The sequence below is a fragment of the Morus notabilis genome, unplaced genomic scaffold (genome assembly GCF_000414095.1).
Source record: "Morus notabilis unplaced genomic scaffold, ASM41409v2 Scaffold2121, whole genome shotgun sequence".
Lineage (NCBI taxonomy): Eukaryota > Viridiplantae > Streptophyta > Magnoliopsida > Rosales > Moraceae > Morus > Morus notabilis.
This window is the reverse complement of record NW_010357350.1, coordinates 42637-56504: the sequence shown is the minus strand read 5'-3', so window position 1 is coordinate 56504 and position 13868 is coordinate 42637. Positions and strand designations below refer to the sequence as shown.

General features: G+C 33.6%; 1 long non-coding RNA gene across 1 annotated transcript; it reads right to left on the bottom strand.

Annotated features, from left to right (window-relative positions):
* Positions 1-654: 654 nt before the first annotated feature.
* LOC112092682 lies at positions 655-12924 on the bottom strand. Its single transcript, XR_002902697.1, has 3 exons — positions 12699-12924; positions 11945-12091; positions 655-1115 (listed from the first exon to the last, which is right to left on the bottom strand). It is a non-coding gene; the product is annotated as an uncharacterized LOC112092682 (long non-coding RNA).
* Between the last annotated feature and the right edge of the window lie 944 nt (positions 12925-13868).

Below are 13868 nucleotides of genomic sequence, written 5' to 3'. Positions count from 1 at the left end.
ATGTGTAAGATAATAAACCGTCTGAACATAATTAGACTTCGAGCCTATTTAGTTCGCTGATTCGAGTTTTTAATTCAAATTGAGATGTGACTTTATGTAAACTTTTTAATGTAGCAAAAAAGTTAAATGTGACTGTTTCTGAGAACTTTTTACTGTAACAAAACTCAAATTCTAAACTCGAATCGTAAAATGAACGAGACCTTCATAACTTAACATTTGTTAACTGGCGTACTAGAAATAAAGATCTCTGAAAACTATTGGCAAATGTATCATGAAATTGAGCTAAAAATAAGACTTAGTTTTCAATACTGGAAACCTATTATTTATCAACGAGAAAGCAGGTTCACGTTCATTAATGCGGAGCATAATATTGGGTGAATTGGAGGATAGTATCATAGTAGATAGTTAACTTTTTCTGGAAAATTCGAGCTTAATTTTCACAGCAAGTACAAAAGGTATACACAACCAAAATTTACACAGGAAATACCTCTCGACCTCTAACATAGTTTAACCACAAACCTCATGGGGGGTTTTTTTTTTTTTTTGTTTGCTACCTAAAAACAAAAAAAAAAAAACAAACAAACAAACACCCTCGTTTTTTAGATACTTGTATCCAACGAAGTAAGCTAAACAATTTTTTTTTTTTTTTTTCAATTTTAGGTTTGGAATTACTGAGCTTCGTCTTTTATTAAATGGCATGTCCCATCTGTAAGGTTGGACCAAATTTTTTTTTTTTTTTTTAAAGTAGAGAGATAAAACAAACAACCAAAACATATTTCAGCACCCTGCATCAGTCACCGTGCCAACATATCGTCCAAAAGGTCCAAATGTGGAAAGTAACATAAATCCTGGTTCCACCAGGTTACACCAAACTGTAAGAGCAAAAACAAGATCTTAATAGTCTAAAATGTCCAAATTTGAAACCACACCCAGCGAGACTACAGAATCTATGCCCTCTCAAAGAACACCTTTGCAGTGGATATGTAGTGGGGGTCTGTAGCATCAACGTCAACGGCGAATGCTGGCATGAAGCAAGTGATTGGATCACCAGATGGAGACTTCAACACCCCAACATCAACCATGAGCATGAATGGGGCTGAAACACGCCCGTGCATCTGTAAGCACAGAAACAGTTCGTTAGAATAACCGAGTTCCCAAAGCCAAACACACGCACTAACACCAGAATATTAACTTCAAACGGAAGGGAACCAGGGGGATTTTTGCTCAAATTAGCACTTAAACACAGCTCAACAGTTCAGAATTCAAAGGAAATGAAGAGAAATCAACGGACAGGAAGGAGTATTCGATAACTCCTGATTGTAACATTCAGTGAGGGCCTTAACCTCTCTAAGTGAGGGCCTTAACACACTTGTTATGACATTAGAAGAAGATTTAAGCAAAAGTATATAAAATATTAGCTTACGTCAGTTGCTTTGAAAGCAGAACGGCACCATCTAGAGATTGCAGTCCATCAAAATCCACGTGCAGTAGTGATCCATCTTTTCTTTTTGGGCGGCGAATGGTAATGTGACCTGTACGAGTGCAGAACCCGCACTGCATTTTAAGATTTCAAGTTACATATCGGCTAATGCTTGTTTGAACATCCATCAAATAACTTAAAAGTGACAACTGAAAACGACCCAATCGCACAAGGCATTAGTAACATAAAAAAACATTTAATTCCACAGTCCTGTGTGTAGAACATTAGATTTTGCTCCTGTTATGCGACAAGTGACAGGTGCACTCTAACCAGAACTGATTCAGTTCTGTTAGAACTCTTTGGCGGGGAGCACTTTGATACTTCTTCATCTTTATGGTAAAAAAGATTGTATCAAGCAATTCATAAATGACTAAAAATAGTAGGGATTTTCCCTACACATTGGGGTCAGCATAAGTGAAATGAGATATAACTAAATAGGATTCAAAAACTGTTAAAATAAGATAACAGCACTTCACACACCATTAACACAAGTTTTTTTTATACGAATACAATATAAAGTTACAAAGATCACAAATCTTAGTCTTCATGTTTGCGTACCAACCCCGTCCCAGTGGGAAGATATATTCATCAGAAAGTGTTATGAACTCAGACTGGTAACCACACTGTTCACACAAAATTTTCATTTCAAACATCATCGTGTTCAGAGCCCCAGTAGGGTGTATACTGAAAATTCCTTGCGTTTTAGAAATCACGTAAAGTTTGAAGCTCACCATCTGCGTGAAAAGAGCATATAATTAACCCCTAAACCAGGCAAAAGCATTAAATCACCCTCTACATAAGATGAGAGAAATTGTGAACATATTTGGTTAATAGGAGCTAATTGTTTGTTGGACACTCAAAACAGATGAAAAAAAGACAGAAAGAAAAAGGAAAAAGGAAGAGAAATCCTCACCTCCTCTAAAAGTTTATAAAGGCAAAATAAAAAAACAAAGAAAACAATTGTAGAAAAACGAAAAAATAATCTGCCAGAGTACATAGTGACCAATGACATTATTAAGGGCTCTCTCAAATCAAAACTCCCAAAGTTAGCGGCCAATGACATTGTTGAGGGCTCTCTTAAAACCAAAAGTCCCAATTTACATTATTAGCAAAAAAAAAATATATCCACAACAAGTCCATTCAGAGCAGCATAGAGAGTATAAAATAATCTAGGACAAAATGAATTTGACTAAGGATATAAACCCTGAGATATCAATTCAAACAAAATTTTCACACACCACAAGTCTTTCCAAAATAGACGAGACCCTAAGATATCGATTTCCACAGGCTTCTAAACGACCCTCTCATCACAACATTTGAATTTTATCTTAGGGTTTATGAGAGGGTTGTTTAGAAGCCTGTGAAAATCGATATCTTGGGGTCTCCTCTGTTTTAGAAAGACTTGTGGCGTGTGAAAATTTCGTTTGAATTGATATCTCAAGGTTTATATCCTTAGTCAAATTCATTTTATCCTAAAGTATTTTATACTTTCTACTGCTCTGAATGGACTTGTTGCGGATATATATTTTTTACTAATAATGTAAATTGAGACTTTTGGTTTAAGAGAGCCCTCAACAATGTCATTGGCCACTAACTTTAGGAGTTTTGGTTTGAGAGAGCCCTTAATAATGTCATTGGCCACTATATACTCTGGCAGATTATTTTTCGTTTTTCTACGATTATTTTCTTTGTTTCTTTATTTTGCCTTTATAAGCTTTTAGAGGAGGTAAGGATTTCTCTTCCTTTTTCCTTTTTCGTTCTGTCTTTTTCCCATTTGTTTTGAGTGTCCAACAAACAATTATCTCCTATTAACCAAATCTGTTCACAATTTCTCCCATATTATGTAGAGGGTGATTTAGTGTCCGTTTGTTTCTTGTATTTGTTCCTGATTCGGAATCATGATTTATGATTCTCTACAGTGTTTTTCTCTCACAAAATACACACGTAAAACGAAAATGATTCTGAATCATGATTCTGAATACATGAACCAAACATCACCTTAATGTTTTTGCCTGGTTTAGGGGTTAATTATATGCTCTTTTCACGCAGATGGTGAGTTTCAAACTTTGCGTGATTTTTGAAACGCAAGGAATTTTCAGTATACACCCTACTGGAGCTCTGAACACGTCAATGTTTGAGATGAAAATTTTGTGTGAACAGTGTGGTTACCAATCTGAGTTCATAACACTTTCTGATGAATATATTTTCCCACTGGGACGGGGTTGGTACGCAAATATGAAGACTAAGGTTTGTGATCTTTGTAACTTTATATTGTATTCGTATAAAGAAACCTGTATTAATGGTGCGTGAGGTGCTGTTATCTTATTTTAACAATTTTTGAATCCTGTTTAGTTATATCTCATTTCATTTATGTTGACCCTAGTGTGTAGGAAAAACCCCTACTATTTTTAGTCATTTATGAATTGCTTGATACAATCTTTTTGTACATAAAGATGGAGAAGTATCAAAGTGCTCCCCACCAAAGAGTTCCAACATAACTGAATCAGTTATGGTTAGAGTGCACTTGTCACTTGTCGCATAACAGGAGCAAAATCTAATAATCTACATGCAGGACTGTGAAATTAAATGATTTTTTTATGATTTTAATGCCCTGTGCCTTCATATTGGGTCGTTTTCAGTTGTTATTTTGAAGTTATTTGATGTGTTCAAACAAGCATTAGCCGATATGTAACTTGAAATCTTGCAACTTGAAATGCAGTGTGGGTCCTGCACTCGTACAAGTCACATTACCATTCGCCGCCCAAAAAGGAAAGATGGATCACTGCTGCACGTGGATTTTGATGGGCTGCAACCTCTGGATGGTGCCTTGAGGTGCCGTTCTGCTTTCACAGCAACTGACGTAAGCTAATATTTTATATACTTATGTTTAAATCTTCTTCTAATGTCATAACAAGTGTGTGAAGGTCGTCACTTAGAGGTTAAGGCCACTTAGAGAGCATCCACGGGTTTAGGTATTGGTCCTCCAACCATTGTAGTACCAAGTACTTCTTGACGAGCTCTAATATGATCAGATTTATAAGTAACCATCTGTTGTAAAATATCAGCAACACCAAATCCCTCTAGAGCCCAAACTTCCATTTCTCCTACCTGATGTCCCCCTTGCTTGGCTCGGTCTCTGAGGTTTACCTTTAATTTCCACTTAATCTTTGACCTTTAAAACGTCATACAATTGGTACTTGAAATTTTATTCTATTTTAGTTTTAGTCCTTCCATTACCCTAGTATTAAATATTTAACAAAATCTATATGAATTAGGGATCAAAATTGAAAACAGTTGAGTTTTAAAGTCTATCAATGGAAATTAATTTTAGTTTTTTGGATTTTTTTTAATCTCTAAACTTTAGTGGCATGTTTACTTACTAGGATTAAAGAATGGAAGTGGAGAATGAGAGTCAATCTCATGTTTACTTGCTCTTTTTTATCTTAGAATGGGAGTGAGATTAGTGGGTCCCACTCAAATTTGAGATTGAGGAAAGGGATTAACACTCCCCTTGGGATTAAGACTCGCATTCCTAATATTAATATTAATTTACTATCATACCCTTATTTTACTTATAAATACACAATTAAAAATAAAATTCAAACAATAATAAATGCAACATATATTTATTATTTTATTTGCCTAATATTATAATATTAGCATAATTATTGTTAACTTTAATATAATAAATATGTACTTTATTTTTTAATAAATTAATAATATATTTTATTTTTAACACTATTTTTTATTTTTATTTGTATTATTTAAATTTTTTTAAAATTTATTTTTATATTTTAAATAGTTGTACAATTTATATTTATTATTTTAGTACCTAATTATTACACTAAATATTTTAATTATGATTAATTTTAATATAATAAGTACACAATATATTTTTTAAATTGAAAATATCAAATTGATTTAAAGGGTATATTAGTACTTTTACATTTTTTTATTCCGATTCTGGGTGTAAGTAAACGTATAAATGAGATTTGGAATGATTCCAAATCCTATAACTAAGTAAACAGCTTATTCTAACTCCGATTCCTTACTTCAAATCCTACCCACTCTGAATCCTGCCCACTCCGATTCATGTTCATTCCGATTACGCGTAGGTAAACATGCCATAGATGTTTCCAATTTTAATCTCTAATTTTCACAAATTATGTCAAATATTTAGGGCCCGTTCGGTTCACTAATTCGAGTTGAGATGTGATGTTGTGTGAGAACTTTTTACTGTAGCAAAAAAATTAGATGTGACTATTTCTGAGAGCTTTTTACTATAGCAAAACTCAAATTCTAAACTCGAATCAGCGGAAAGAACGGGGCCTTAATACTTAACAAACAAGACTGAAACTGAAATAAAATAAAACCTCAAGAGCCAACAGTGAGACATTTTAAAAGTTAAGAGACTAAAATGAGATTAAGATCAAATCTCAAGCACAATCAACTCCTAAACTTACCATGGTTTAGCAAATTAGCCCCCAAACTTAGAATTTTGGCAATCAAACCCCGAGCTTGTAAAATTGTTGTAATGTGCCATATTTCACAAAATTTGCTCAAATATTTTATTAGTTTTAATGGATTAAAAGTTAAGTAATTAAAAGATTTGTATTACATCTGAATTAGGATGTTAGAATTTTTCGTCAAACGTGTTTTCTCGAGACTAATTTGATACAATCATTGTCAAAATGAGACATATCGCAACACAGGGGTCAATATGCCAAAATTAAAAGTTCATAGGGCAAGTTGCTAAAACCATACAAGTTCAGGAGAGAAATGTGTAAAATACCCAAAAGTTAACAAAAAAATCCTCTTCTGTTCGAGTTTTTAGCAAAACCAGCACTTATCACCCAAATGTTGATTGTTCTTAAGTAATTTGATGCAAATTACTCTTCTACCCATTGTTTTTAAATTTACATTTCTTAAAAACGAATTTCAATATTCATTTAATATAGCAATAAATAAAATGAAATTTTTAATCTTATTCTTCTCATTAATTAATGAATTGAAACTCTGGCAAAAAATACTTAAAACTAACAATTTTGAAATTCACAATGTATTTTTTTAACACAAGTCATGGTATATCTTTGATTCTTTAATAACATTTTTTAAAACATCGACATTCTAAAAAATGTTATATAATATATATAGTATATATTACATGTAAATTAAAATTAAAAAAGTTTTTTTCAAGACCCCCTTTTTAAAAAATTTAAATCTTTTCTAAGAATATATAAGATTATCAAGTACCCCTGAATTATATATCAAGTATTACTTCTCTGTTAAAAATTTTAACAGGAGGTTTTTTTATTAACAATTCATAATTAGGAGAAACAAATGTTACGTTTTAAAGATCAGAGAATAAAGTATTACACGCATTATAGTTCAGAAAATTTTTCTAATTAAATTTTTTTTTTTATTTTAGGGTATCTCTATTGTTTTTTCAGTTGAAGCTTCGGGCATGAAGCTTTTTTGTCATACATGAAGAAAAAGCTTGAACAAACAATTAAAAAAAAACAACTGAAAAATTAAAAAAATAAATAAAAAATAAATATGGTAAATTAAGTGCAAACATGCAAAACAATGGCATATAAAGGACGTATGATTGGAAAAGACAAAACGTTAAAAGAAAGTGCAAGCCTCCCAAAACCGAATAGGAGCAAAAGCAAGGAAAAAATGAAATGGAAAAAACACAACTACCCCGACTATAAAAAAAAAAAAGAAAAAGAAAAAAAGAAAGAGATGATTAGCCTTTAAAAAATAATGATGAATAGAAAAAAAAAATAAACACGAAATGAAAAGAAAAAAGGCAAAAGAACATCGTCATACGTAAAGAAAATTTAACATACATCCATTTAGAATAGTAAAGGTGAAAGTTATGGCTTTGTTATGGCAATAGTTTATAATTTAGCAATATGACATAACGGAAACGTGGAGGAAAAAAAAATACATTAGTTTCTTTTTTATAATAGAATTTAGGATTAATTACAAAAATATCTCCCGAATTAGATCTCTTATAACACTTTATCCCCTGATCTTTAAAATGTAACATCTGTTTCCCTTAAATAATAAAATGTTACCAAAAAAACCCCCCTATTAAATTTTTAACGGAAATTAAAATTTAACTAGTTTTTTTAAATAAACACCGGCATATATTATATGACATATTGTGTAAATACTTGAAAAACAAAGCGAGAGTAAGCAAGCTCACTTTAATAAGTTATTTTAAGAGTATTTTGGTAACTCTATAATTTGAAATTTAAACAAAATTTAAAACTAATAAATTTGGACTTTTAATAACGAAATATTCATCATTAAATTAATGTAAACTAAAAATTTTATGAATCTTGTTTTCAGAATTAAAAATTTATGAAGTTATTTTGAATGGAGGGGCCATTTTTGTTAAAGTTTATGAAGTTGTTATTTATGTGACACGTGTCAAAAAATAACAAATTTTTTAAACAGATGGGGCATTTTTCTTAATTTTTCATTGTTTAGAAAGAACAAATGTTATGTTTTAAAAATCACGGGACAAAGTATTACAAGAGACATAATTCAGAGAGAATTTTTGTAATTAATCCTAAAATTTTACTTTGTAATTAAGTTTGCATAATTATCTCTTTTTGTAATTTTATGTGAGGGTTGTAATCGAAAATTTTAATTTAAAAGGGGATGTGAAGAGAAAAAAAAGTGTAAACAGAACAGGCCTAGTTATTATGATATGAGAAAAAAGAAAACAATTACCGCCAAAGCAACAGTGATCTCGTGGGAGAAAGGCTGTCCATCGCTCTGAGAATTTCTAACTAAAGACCATAATTTAGAAGATCACGTTAAAGGAATATGGGCTTAAAATCGGTTTGCTGAATTTTAAACTTAATTATGAGGTAATTTTTCACAATTACTCAATTTTGGGTGCATGAAAGAAATGCCGCATATATTTCTTCTAAATTGATTCATGCCATTAGAAAAAAGTTCTTATAGAGAATGCCATATAGATAACAAACGAAACCAACAAGAGTAACCACCGATGTAGGCCGACGGCTGATATCCTACCATGACACTTATAGTATGATTACCTAGTAGGCATGAATCGAAGTAGGCAAGATTCAGATTCAGAGTGGGTAAAATTCAGAATGAAAAATCAGAGTCAATTAAGTTATTTACTTGGAGACAAAATTCAAAATTAGAGTAACTACAAATCTCATTCATGCATTTACTTACATCCAGATTCAGAATAAACTAGTATAAAAATACTAATATATCTTTAAAGTAAATTTTATATTTTTAATTCAAAAAATAAATTGTGTACTTATTATATTAAAATTAATCATAATTAAAATATTTATTGCACAACTATTTAAAATATAAAAATAAATAAAAAAAAATAAGTGTTAAAAATGAAAAAATATTATTAATTTATTCAACAAAATAAAATACATGTAAACTGGGCGCATAATAGTAATTTAATGTCAATATTAGGAATGTGAGTCCCAATCCCAAAGGGGGCATGAGATTGCCAATCCCATTTCTCAATCCTAAATTTGAGTGGGGCCTACTAATCCATTGCTATTTCCGGATAAAAAATAACAAATAAACATGAGATTGACTCACATTTTCCACTCCCCACTTCCATTCCCCAATCTCGGTAAGTAAACATGCCATTAGAAATAGCATGCCACGATACTAAAAATTTCAACACCTAGAGATATTGTTGATATTGTTAAATATTTGACAGAATCTGTGCAAATTAACGACTAAAATTGGAAATATTTGAAATTTAGAGACTGTTTATGGAACTTACATTTTATTTTTTTGTATTGTTTTAGCTCTTAAACTTTAAATGTTTCCAATTTTAGTCCCTAATTTTAATAGATTATGTCAAATATTTAACCACAGAAGGACCTAAATTGAAACAAACTAAAACTTTAAGAACCAGCTGTGGGACATTTTAAAAAGTCAAGTGGAATTGAGAGTAAAACCTAGAGACCATTGTGGGTTTAGTCCAAAAAAAACCGCACACATGCACATATCATGGGAAAAAAAGCCAAGACATCACAAAAGAAAAACAAAAGCCAAAAAAATAAAAAATAAAAACTACAAAAAAAGGACTAACAAAGAAAAAAGGCCAAAGTAGCAAGATCAAGAAGGAAATGGCATCGGCCAGGTTGATAAGGTGCGCGAATGCCGCTTGAGGTGGTACGGGCATGTCCAACGTAGACTGCTAGAAGCACCAACTCGTGCTTGGGAGGACATTCTTATACCTAATACTAGGAGAAAGACAGGTAGACCAAGAATTACGTGGACCAAAGTAGTTAAGAAAGACATTCTAGATCTAGGCCTTCAGGAAAGTTTAATTTCGAACAGAGCTACGTGCAAAAGTGAAATCCATATAGCCAACCCCAATTAAGTCGGGATTAAGGCTTGTTGTTGTTGTTGTACTCCAATTCGAAAGCGTTGGACAATCGTTACTTGGTACCAGTCAAAAGCAAACAATGAGGCAAAGACAGTCGCAACAAGAGTAGTCGCCTGAGGCATGAGCTCATCATGTTGGAAGGGACCTGACGACCTATTAAGCAATAATGTGAGTGATGACCGTGGACGCAATGACAATGACTTAGACGACAACTAGAGGTGAAAGTTCGGACCGGCAGCCCAAAATAAACTTCAGGCCGAGCTAGCTCGACTCTAAAGGGGGAAAGGTTGGCCCCAGCCTGGCCTTAAAGCCCGATAGTCTTAGGGCCTGCTGATTCAGAGTTTTATACGCATTTTTTATTTTTTTCCTTTTTAAAAAAAGGTGTGTACAGGCTAGGCCAACCATAATAAGATTTTGGGCTTGAAACCTCGATCCAGTCCATTCTTGCACCTCTAGCGACAACGATAGCGCGGGATGGAGGAAAGAGCATCAACTCTATAAACTATAAGCCAAATCTAACCAAGTTGTCCAAAATCAATCATCATGTCAAAAGTTGTCAGAAAAAAAAGACGTGAGCATATGCCAATTAATGAGGATTAGCTTTGTGACTTTACATATTAGAGCCCGACCGCCTTTTTATGTTGAAATTGTAAGTCAAATGGATGGATGATTTATGTGGGACTAAGTAGACCAGGGACTCATTTAGGGATGTTTTATAACTCAAAGATTAAAGTAGCATTTGACCTACAATTGCGACTAAAAATGAGATTAATCCTAGATTTAATCTTACAATTAATGCTACGTCAGACATTTCGTCACTATTATAGGCAGATCTAAAAGGAAGGGTGGGTTTGTGAATGCTTTAATTTAGTTAACAGAGTGAAATGAACATGTTTAGAACATCAAGTGAGAAGTTGACATGAAGTACATTATTCGAGCGACATTAAAGATAAATATTTTAGAATTTTGGAGGGAATTATTTAATAGGATAAACTTTAGACTTAGTGAAGATAATTAGTCTTTTTAAGAATAAAATAAATGACCAGAATTTTGAGTGAGATGGTAATTTTGGAGAAATGATTCTAAAACATATCGTGCTTCTCCCTTTTCCCTTGATTGTGTCACCATTGTGTTTGTTTCACTTGCGAAAGTCACAAACGGCAACCTCATCCTGATGGGAAGTAGTGCAGCTGCCATGTCATGAAGTAACTCACCACGATCTCAGTTGGTATCTCCTGCAGGTTGCAACGCCAGCAACAACTAGGTTACGGACTAACAGGTCCAAATTCAGCCATCTATCCATATCCAGTCAATATGGTTGCTGTAGACTCATGAAACTTTTTAATGTTGACAATGGCGCAGAGAATCGTACTTAAAATATATATACATCTATCCATACCGGGCTTCTCCCTTCCACTCTCTCCTATAAGGCCCATTAGGCATTGCTTTTAGAAGCCAGTTTTCGCTTCTTATAAGAATCTAATACAGATGAAGGTGTTTGGTAAATCGTGCTTTGGTACCCAAAAAAAATACTACTAAAAAATCATGATTTCAACCAAATTATGCAAAGCACACTTAAAAAAAATAAAAATAAAAAAAAAACAAAACAAAATTCAAAATCCATTTCAATCTTCAAATCTAAATTTAAAGCTTCGGACTATCAAAGTCAAGACGACCACACAAACATTCAATCATCCTCTCACTTCCAACCACTGTCATGTCGTTCACAACTTGTTTGTTCCTCTTCTTGAGGAAATTATACTAAAAGAAAGCTAATCAATTTCAGAAAAACATGCAATTAAAAACGAGAAGCTCGAGAACATAATACTAATGTGTCATAGGCATAGTATAGGCGCACTTTGTTAGCTTGAACCTGCTCGGAAGCCAAGCATCACAATCAAAGCTCTTGTTACAAGGCTCATCGCCACCAAATAAATTATTAGGAAGGAAAAATCCATGTACACCTCACGATATGTCTAATTCCATTCTATTTTGATGATGATAAAAGCAAACAATAGCATACAACAATCTCAAAACTTGTAAGTTACCTGGTTTTCAATTGCATTGGCCATCCATCGGAACTCTTCCATAACAGGCTCGGGATACAAAGCAGCAGGTTTGCTTCATTATTATCAGCAGGTTCGTACCGTTTGGTCTTTACCAACAGGTTTCACAAAATTTGTTCTTTGCCATGCCTAAGAACGACTCCAATTAGTTAACTGACAGTACTTCAAAAAAGAAAAAAAAATACTGAAGCTTGCTTCTTACGTCTAACATACTAGCTACAAAGCCGTAATCAAATTCTCATCAAAACTATGATTTCGAATCCACGATCTCAAAATAAAGTATAAACTTTGATCAAAACAAACAAACCTACGGCATAGTGAACATATTTATGCGATTTAAAATTCTTTTGAACATTTGCTAAAAAAAAATTTCGGACACGTTTGGAACATATTTATGCGATTTAAAATTCTTTTGAACATTTGCTAAAAAAAAATCTTCGGACACGTTTGGTGCAGAATTAAAATTATTTTTAATTTAAGTGTATTTTTTTTTTTTTTTTTGAGAAAATACAATAACGAATCATAAATGATTCGAATCGGGTACAAATCCCCCGACTAAACAACCCCTCATCTTTTTCATTGTTTGCAGATGACAAGTGAAAGTAGCCCAAAACCATCCATTATCGGGGAAAAAAATGCAAAACCAAGAAGATACCTAAGGATCTGATGAAAAAGTAAATCTTTCATAACAAACTTTAAAAGAAAAATAAATAAATAAATAAAGCGAGATGGGTACCAGAGTGGCCTTCATGCCTAACCGGACGCTTGCGTTCCCTCTTCCGAACTCTTTAACGATTAAAAGGTATTTCTTCCTCGCGATCTGCCGGATTAACTTTCATTCTCTAAGGCACCGGACCCGACAGATCTAAAACTAATGTTGGGAGAGATAGTGCGAGCCGTCAGAAGAAAGATGTTCGTGTTTGAAACCCTATCCTTGTTGGGCTTCCAAACCCCTACCCTATCCTTCCCTTATGTTACACTTAAACCATCGACACCAAAAGACCATAATATACTTTACCTTTTTACTACACGTCGTCTATGAGTTTACTGACTAATAACGACATGGCATTGTCGCTTATGATAACTCGGACATTTTTTGCGTCCTCTTAAGTCGTGTAAATTACTTGGCCATTCGGAAAGGTAGGCTTTTAATTCGTTACATGATCACCACTGAGGTGATAACCAATTATTGGAGTGTGATTCGATATATTTTATTTTATTTTGTAAGATACATGATAAATAACTTACTACGGTAGCTTTGCTTGGTAGGTTCAAAGTGTATGGTGACTACATAACTAGTATTGAATTGCCCTGGCATTAAATATAAGGGTCCGTTTGGAAGCTGTATTCTGACTCAGGATTTTGGGTCACGTGAGAGAATCTACGTTTGGTGGCCCAAAATCTAGGAACTGACCCAGAATCAAAAGAGAGCATTTTGAGATCACTTGATCCTGATTCCAAAATCAGGGGGGGCCTCCTACCCCAACGTACTCCTACCGACCATTTTTCCCTTGGCTAGAGAATCTCCAGCTTTCTCTGTTAACTTCACGCGTGAGTTTGCAGAGCATCCCAGCTTTTTCATTTTTCTCCTATCTTTTCTTTCAGTTTTCACTCCTCGTCCCTGTGGACTCCTCTTTGCATTCACATCCCAACCCACGGCGGACCCCTCTTCTGGTGTTGATGAGAAATGCTTCAAGTGCTCGAGTGATTGTGAGCAATCGACGGAAGCTCCACATTCGGTACCAATTTCACCGATACTACGAAGGTAAGGCCATTTATCGCCTTCACCGGAGAGGAAACAGACGGGGAATTTACAAAAGTTCTACATCTGTCTTTGGAGCTCTGCCGGCGGTGTCCTCCATCTCCTCATCGGACTCGAATCAGGTACGGGTATGTCATCCTCACT